We start from the raw sequence: 7687 nt of genomic DNA on the forward strand, positions 1-7687 counted from the left end.
GGAATTACATAATATAAAGACTAGACAGTCATCATTGTAGCAAAATGAATGAAGTATTTCAGTATTTTTTATGATCTGTGTGAATTCTAAATGATCCTTAAATACATCAACAAGTAGAGGAGAAAGACAGCTAGCTATGGCTAAGCCAGCAGGTAGTCTGTAATATTTATTGTTGAAAAGAAATAAATCTTGATATAAGCAAGTTTGTAATAGTTAAAGAACAAAAAAGCAGAAGGTTCCGGCGGAATACCAAATGAATTGATAAAAAACGGATCGGAAAAGCTATTCCGTATGATACATAAAATGTTTGAGAGAGCACTGAATGGAGAAGACTTACCGGCAGAATGGACCCAAGCATATATGACATCAATATATAAGAAAGGAAATAGAAAAAACTGCGAAAACTATCGGGGAATCAGCTTTATATCGTCTATAGGCAGACTGTATGGAAAGACCATAAAGGAAAAATTAGAAATATGTGTACAAGATAAAATCGGAGAAGACCAGGCAGGTTTCACAGCGGGGAAAGCATGCTTAGATCACATTTACACGGTCGAACAACTAATAGAAAAAAGAATGGCCAAAAATAGATCCGTCCATCTGGCTTTTGTTGATCTTAAGAAGGCATATGACTCAATACCTAGAACCAAGCTATGGGAAGCAATGGAAAACATCGAAGTTCCACGAAGATTAATAAACGCGGTAAAAGCACTCTACAAGAATAACGAAGTAGCTATCAAAACGGGCAATAGAATATGCAGTCCATTTAAGACGACAAAGGGACTACTACAGGGTTGCTCCACATCCCCCACCCTGTTCAAAATATTCGGAAAAAAAACCTGAAACCATGGAAAAGAAAGTGCGAAGGAATGGGTATACCAGTAAGGAACGAATATCTATATACGCTAAGTTTTGCCGACGACCAAATAGTGATCGCACAAGACGAGGATGACCTCAGTTTTATGATGAGAAAACTGGAGCAGGAATATACAAAGAATGGGATGAAAATAAACCTAAAGAAAACTGAATACCTAACAACGGAGAATACAGAAATAAAACAGCTGGAAATAGACGAAGGTAAACAAATCAAAGGAACAGACAAGTATAAGTATTTAGGTTTCATAATATCAAACAAAGGAACAACGGAGGAAGATATAAAAAATAGACTAGGACAAACAAGAGACTGCATACGAAAATTGAATCCGGTACTATGGGATAAGAACATCAGCATGAAAACAAAGAAAAAAATATATAATACCATGACAAGAAGTATCCTCACTTATGGGTGTGAAAATTGGACAATAAATAAGAAAACCAAAAACAAAATAAGAGCAACAGAGATGGAATTTCTAAGGAGAAGCTGCAGAGTAACAAGAAGAGATAGGATAAATAACATGGAGATTAAGAGGAGAATGGGCATGAACTCCGACATAATAGACTACATCGAACAGAAGAGGTTAACCTGGTACGGACATGTCAGAAGAGCAGACCAAAATCGGTGGATAAATAGAATAACAGAGTGGAGCCCGATAGGAAGAAGAAAGAGAGGCAGACCCCGAAGATCTTTCAGAGATGAGGTGGACGAAGCAATGAGTAGAAGAAACCTACAGGAAGGGGACTGGCTAAACAGGAAAAATTGGAGAAAACGGTTGAGTGAAGGAATACAGTGAAAACTGTGGAAATCCTTGTATATATATGTAATAGTTAAACAATGAAGTTAGTAGTAGACAAGGTAATAAAATTGGTTCTTAGAACTTTTCACCTGCTTTTGTCAGTTTCTGATTCAGCTTTTTACGCGGTTTGTATACCGAATTTTCAGTTGGGTTGCTTGGTACAACAGGGAGCACCAACGAAAAGGTAAAAGTCGGATTTGAGTATAAAGGACTAAGTGGAGTAAACTGGAACCAGTGTATACTATAAGCTTTATTCTGTTGCATCTTGTAATTAAGAAGAGCAGTATTTTGCCAATATCATTATTTGATCAGTCAGTTAAGGTGCTCATGATTGAGCTTGGTTAGATGTAAGCGTATGTGTCTAGTTTATTTGCAATATATCTGTATTAGATAAAAAACTAAAATGTCACCACAAACTTTAAAATTATATTTTTAAAAATGTAAATTTGTATTTTCACACAAAAGTAAGAAACTGAATATACTGAACAAATTAAGTTGCTGCGTTCTTTAGAATAATCTTCTTCTTCTTCTTCTTCGGCTTTTCCCATTATGAGTTCGCCGTTTTCGTCCTCCACAGCATACTATTCTCCCAGTCACCTTCTCTGAGGTCTCTATCTATCATAGCATTTCCGACGTATGTTTTCCATCTTGTAGCAGGTCTTTCTCTCCGTCTTCTTCCCGGCGGGTCCCAGTTTAATATTCTCTTTGGCCACCTATGCTTTGGCATTCTTTGTACATGCCCGTACCACTGCAGGGCTCTGTTTTCCAACTTTTTTGTAATTGAGCATTTTACTTCCATTCTGTTCCATATTTCCTTTGTCCTTATTCTATCCGCTCTTGTGATTTGTAGACATCTTCTCATAAAGTTCAGTTCAACTGTTCTTATTTTATTTCGTATTGTTGTTGTCATTGGCCATATTTCCGCTCCATAGAGGGTAATATTCATCACTATGCTTTGAAACATCCTCTTTTTGTTTTCTTTGGTTAGAGTGTTGTTCCATATTACTTCATGAAGTGCTCTTGTGGCTTGTTTTCCCCGTGCTATTTTCATTTATATATCTTTCATACAAGTACCGTCTGGGCTAATCATTGATCCTAAACACTTAAAAGCCTTACAACTCTTAATAGGCTCTTCTTCTAAACTTAAGTTCTAATCTGCAACCTCGGGTCCAATACATAAGTATTCGGTCTTGCACATATTTATCTTGAGTCCCCAAAGTTCATATTCTTCCTTTAATTTCCTTATCATATATTCCATATCCTCCCTGTCTTGTGCAAAAATGACTTGATCACCTGCGAAAAGTAGTGAATGTAATATATTCTCTTGTACTGGTATGCCCCTTGTTCCGCATTTTCTATACCATCTTTTCAAAGCCTGATCTATATATATGTTAAAAAGTGTAGGTGAGAGACCCCATCCCACGTCTCTCACATCCCATAGAATAATCTTGAAATTAATATCGCAGACTTTCGTAGACTTGTATATAAATATGCTGAGCTCAACAATACCACACACAATTTTGATTAATGCAGCAGAACAGCTGGGTTGGATTTTGTACACACCTTTAAGAGACGCAAATCTTTGGTTTTTATACGTAAAGCTAAATCGACAAGTTTTACTAGAATTTCTGCTTTTAGTAAAGTGGCAATAGCCCATTCCTATAATAAACTTGGCGACTTAATGGAAAAACATAAGTTTATTCCAAACAACATTTACAATGATGACAAAACTGATATCACCAGCGTGACATACCCAGGAAAGGTGCTCGCCAAAAAAGGACGAAAAAGAGTCGGAACTGTTGCGGTGAACGAAGAAGCAACACAACAGTCATGTATGCGATGAGCGCAACCCGAAGCTTCGTACCACCTATGTTTATTTTTGCGCGACAGAGAATGACTCCTTTATTAGAAAAAGATGGACCAGCTGCTGCATTATACACCAACTTTAAAAATAACTGGATAATTAAAGAGTCACTTGGCTCAAGCATTTCGCATCTTTTGCTAAACCTCTTTGAGAATTAGCTGTGTGGTTAATTCTGGACAATCACAGCAGTCATATTTCTCCTCAAGCATTTAATTTTTATAAGAAAAACTACCACACAGTTCTTTAGAGCACTGCCGCTGAATATGACATTTTATATGCCGCTAAAAACTGCCCATAGGCATAGTTCCCTGCAATGTTACCGTCTTATTAATAAAGCATACACACAAGTTAAGAGTATAATTAAAGCAGAGTATGAGTTTTGAGCTACGGTAATTTACCCATTAAACGCGAATTCATTCACAGATCAAGATTTTTCTGGCAGCTTCTTTGATGACCCAAGAATTGGAATAAATCGCTGAAAACCAATATCCAAATGTATAGAATTTTGAAGATGCCCTATCGGCTGATATAGGTATAGTTTATTCATGTTCTTTGGCAGGTCTATCAAATGAGGATAAATGCTTTAAGCCTGTTTTGGAAGTTTCTTGTAAACACGAACTTGTTGATGAGCATATAACTTCAATAACCTTTGCTGCCATAGCAGAGTCACCAACTATTGCACCATTTTCTAAACCAGGTCAAAGAAAGAAAAAACAACAAACAATATTAACTGTGATTTCTATGACAGATCTAAAGAATATAAATCGATACCAAAAATGTTATGAAAAAAAATCTTGTAAAAGAAAAATTTTTCAAGAAAGTTTATCAGAGAGTGAAGATGAACATGAACACCTTTGCGACGATGTTATGATTATGAAATTAATGTGGACGATGATTACAACAAACGCATTTTTTGCGAAGAATTCTAAGAAAATAATGAGTTGTAGAATCGCTGCACCATCTGCAGATTGTGGGCTCATGCAATATGTTCAGAACGGGATTAACCAGATGGATATATGTGTGAAATATAAACTCAAAAATAACATAAAATATGTTTGAGCGTCAGTACGCTATACCCTGAGCGGCATTACCCAATGTCAGGGCTAATGCTGCTTAAATGCAATACTTTTTTATGTTTTTCTACAACTAGGGGATAAAAAATTTATACTTTTGTTATTAAATTATTAATTACTGGATACTAAAAGTTTTTTTTACTTTTTTAATTTTGATTTATAATAAATAATTTAAAGAATACAACATATTTTTCTTCCCTAACCTACTAGCCTTTAAATATTCAGTTGTAAGATTATTTGGCTGCTAATAACTTTTTTTTCTAAATATAAAGATGAGTAAAGAATCAAAAACGTTTTCGGCATTGATATTCCTCACCCGACACAACAAACTCAAAGGTGTAGTAAAATAATACTTCAACACCCTGCAAATTCTTTTTATATACTTTCAGCAATAAACGTCATACAAAGAAACCTTTTTGAAGTATACTTTGACTTTATTTTATGTCTAACACTTTAAAAAGGTCTTAGTATCGTCAACCACTCTTCCCCTTAGGGCTCTGGCTGAAGCGAAGTTTTTATTACACTCCGGTGTAAAACTGCGGAAAATTTCCCTTATTGTAATTTTACCTTACAGAAACCGTGAGAAACTCTTTTGACAAGTTTGCTGGCAAAAGTACATACTAATTGAGTAAGACAATAAAAAACTACTAATACTATCGATTATTGTTCTTGTACATTTGGTTTATTTAATTAACCGCTTTGAATTATTGTAAAAACACAAAGGGGACATCAATAATTTACACTAAATATATGTACTTTAAACACTTCAATTACTTAAGAATGTTTATCAATAAGAAAAATGAAAAATAAAACCTTAATATATGTATATGAAGGTTTCATAGTGTAGAATTTCGTTTTGTATTTGCTTAATCAGTCCATCGGTAAGAGTAACGTTCTGTTAAAAGGAATTGAAAAGTTCTTTTATTTAGAAGAGAAGGTCAAAAAGTGGCCTCTCATCTTCTTCTTCTTGCAGTACCGTCTCCTATCGGAGGTTGGTTACCATCACAGCAATCTTTACTTTGTTGGCTGCAGCTCTGAACAACTGTATTGAACTGCACCCATACCACTCACTTAAATTTCGCAACCAGGAAATCCTCCTACGTCCCACATTTCTCTTTCCCGAGATTTTTCCTTGGATTATGAATCTAAGCAGAGAGTACTTTTCTCCTCTTATTATGTGGCCCAGATATTCCAGTTTTTTCGTTTGTATGGTTTTTATGACTTCGAATTTCTTCCCCATCTTCACCAGAACATCTTCATTTGTTACTCTTTCTGTCCATGGTATTTTCCACATTCTCCTGTAACACCAAATCTCGAATGCCTCGAATGTTTTTGATGTTTATCTTTTTCAGTGTCCAGGCTTCCATGCCGTTCAGTAGAACAGAGAAAACGTAGCACCTTAACATTCTCGTTCTTAAGTTTATATTTATGTCCCGGCTGCATAGGAACTTTTTCATTTTGACAAACGATTGTCTCGCTATCTCTATTCGCATCTTGATTTCTGTTGTCTGGTCATTAGTATCAGTGAAGCAAACCCCTAAATATTTGTAGGACGTAACTCTTTCAACTGGCTGATTATTTATGGTTAAATTCACATTGGTGTATAGCTTCTTTGTTAAAATCATGAATTTAGTCTTTTTGATGTTCAGTTTTAGACCATACTTATTGGTATGGGTGTTTATGTTTTCCATCAAAAACTGTAAATTTGCTAGGTTATCTGTTACTATTAGCGTGTCATCAGCGTATCGTATATTGTTAATTAACTCTCCGTTAATGTTCATACCAATGTTTTGCTCTAGGAGCGCTTCCTGACATATTGTTTCGCTATATATATTGAATAATCGTGGAGAAAGCACACAACCCTGACGCACACCTCGACGAATCTCAATTTCTTTAGTTAACTCATTATCAACTTTGATTTTTGCTGTTTGTCCGCAGTACAACCTGGATATGATGTTAATGTCGCGACTGTCGATGTTTTTGCTTCTTAGGATTTCATACAGCTTTTGGTGTCTGACTTCATCGAAGGCCTTCTCAAAATCTATGAAAACTACGTAGAGGTCTTGGTTTACATCCAAACATCTTTACATTAACACACTCAGACCAAACAAAGCTTCCCGTGTTCCCAGTCCACCTCTGAATCCAAACTGTGTGGCGCTTATGTCCTCTTCTAATTTAATAAATATTCTTTTGTGAATTATTTTTAAAAATACTTTTAGTGTGTGGCTCATCAATGCTATAGTTCTGTGGTCTGAATACTCTCTGGCGTTATTCGTCTTCGGGATTGTGACAAAAGTAGAGGAAAGCCATTTCTTTGGTATGATGCCTGTTCTATAAATTGTGTTAAAGAAGTTCACCATTATTTCAAGTGCGTCGTCGTCTATTAGTTTCAACAATTCTACAGAAATTTCATCTGGTCTTGCAGCTTTACGCCCTTTTGTGTTCCTTATAGCATATTCTACCTCGCTTTTTAGGATTTCAGGCCCTGTTGTGTCGTCTGTAGGTTCTGCTGCTGCTATTTCTGGTCTTTCGTCTGAAAAAAGTTCTTCAATGTATTCTGTCTATTATGCCAGTTTTTCATTTAAATCTGTAATTATTTTACCTTTTTTGTCCTTTACTATGGATGTTTGTTTCAGTTTTTTAACTGTTATTTCCTTGATCTTTTTATGCATGTTAAAGCTATCGTACTTGCTATCATATTTTTCTATTTCCTTGCAGTTGTCCAGAACCCAGTTCTCTTTGGCTTCTCTAATTTTTCTCTTAATTTCACGGTTCACTTCTTTGTATTTTGTCTTGTTGGTTTTATTTCTCTTTTGGCCTCTCATGTTAAGTGAAAAAGAAATAACAAGGTAGAAAAGTGTTTACTTACATGTAAAGTAACGCAATATCAACGGTAAACACAGCTACCTAGTGTTACAAAGAATCGGTCATAAATGTATAAGATTATTTTAAGTATATTGATTATTTATAAGGTTATTTATTTAAAAACAATGGTGGTAAACAATAATTTGTATTACATTTATATGTTTACATAGCGTTTTTTTAAATAGAACTGTTTCGGTTTGACATATTGTGTG

At 35.2% G+C, this 7687-nt stretch overlaps 1 protein-coding gene across 1 annotated transcript in view; it reads left to right on the plus strand.

Moving 5' to 3' along the window:
• Nucleotides 1–7687, plus strand: part of LOC140436080 (uncharacterized) — a 1443853-nt gene that overhangs the window by 798544 nt on the left and 637622 nt on the right. The window lies entirely within an intron of this gene.

Source organism: Diabrotica undecimpunctata, chromosome 3 (assembly GCF_040954645.1).
Source record: "Diabrotica undecimpunctata isolate CICGRU chromosome 3, icDiaUnde3, whole genome shotgun sequence".
In the NCBI taxonomy this organism is placed as follows: domain Eukaryota; kingdom Metazoa; phylum Arthropoda; class Insecta; order Coleoptera; family Chrysomelidae; genus Diabrotica; species Diabrotica undecimpunctata.